At 68.8% G+C, this 414-nt stretch overlaps 1 protein-coding gene across 8 annotated transcripts in view; it reads left to right on the top strand.

The window, feature by feature from the left end:
* The first annotated feature begins 206 nt into the window (after window positions 1–206).
* Lmo7 (LIM domain 7) overlaps window positions 207–414 on the top strand; it is a 217,411-nt gene continuing 217,203 nt past the window's right edge. For 3 of the 8 annotated variants that reach the window (XM_048801293.1, XM_048801292.1, XM_048801291.1), the window contains exon 1: window positions 237–254. The gene's annotated coding sequence lies outside the window, so the exon portion shown is untranslated. Of the gene's footprint in view, window positions 255–414 lie in introns of all 8 variants that reach the window. The other 5 variants (XM_048801284.1, XM_048801288.1, XM_048801285.1 and 2 more) reach the window with 5 other exon arrangements.

The following is a 414-nucleotide window of genomic DNA, read 5'->3' as shown; positions in this document are numbered from 1 at the left end:
GAGCGGTAGTGTGGGGTGTTGGGGGAATACTCTGCGCGTGCCAAGGCCACTACCCTCACCTGCCGCCAGGAGGGCCCCGGTGGCCTGGAGGGGCGGAGAGCTTGGGGGCGGGGCTGCGGGCTCGGCGGGAGCTGCGCGCCACCCGCCCCAGCTGCAGGTGAGGATGGCCAGGCCAGGCTCAGATGCTACAAGTCCCAGAGGCCTCGGGGGAGTTTTTTGGCCGGGAAAGGTGCAATTGTGTGCAGCTATTCCTGGTATGTCAGCGGGCTCTGTGGCCGCGAGCCTAGGGCGCCGCTTTCAGGGGCCCCAGGAGAGGGAAGGCGGGCAGAGGCAGGAAGGATGCGGGCGCGTGGGCTTATCCCTTCTGCGCGGAGTAGCTGTCCGAACCCCCAGCTCCGGAGCCGAGGGTCTCCC

This window comes from Marmota marmota, unplaced genomic scaffold, assembly GCF_001458135.2.
Source record: "Marmota marmota marmota unplaced genomic scaffold, marMar, whole genome shotgun sequence".
In the NCBI taxonomy this organism is placed as follows: domain Eukaryota; kingdom Metazoa; phylum Chordata; class Mammalia; order Rodentia; family Sciuridae; genus Marmota; species Marmota marmota.
This window is presented reverse-complemented; position numbering and strand designations above follow the sequence as displayed.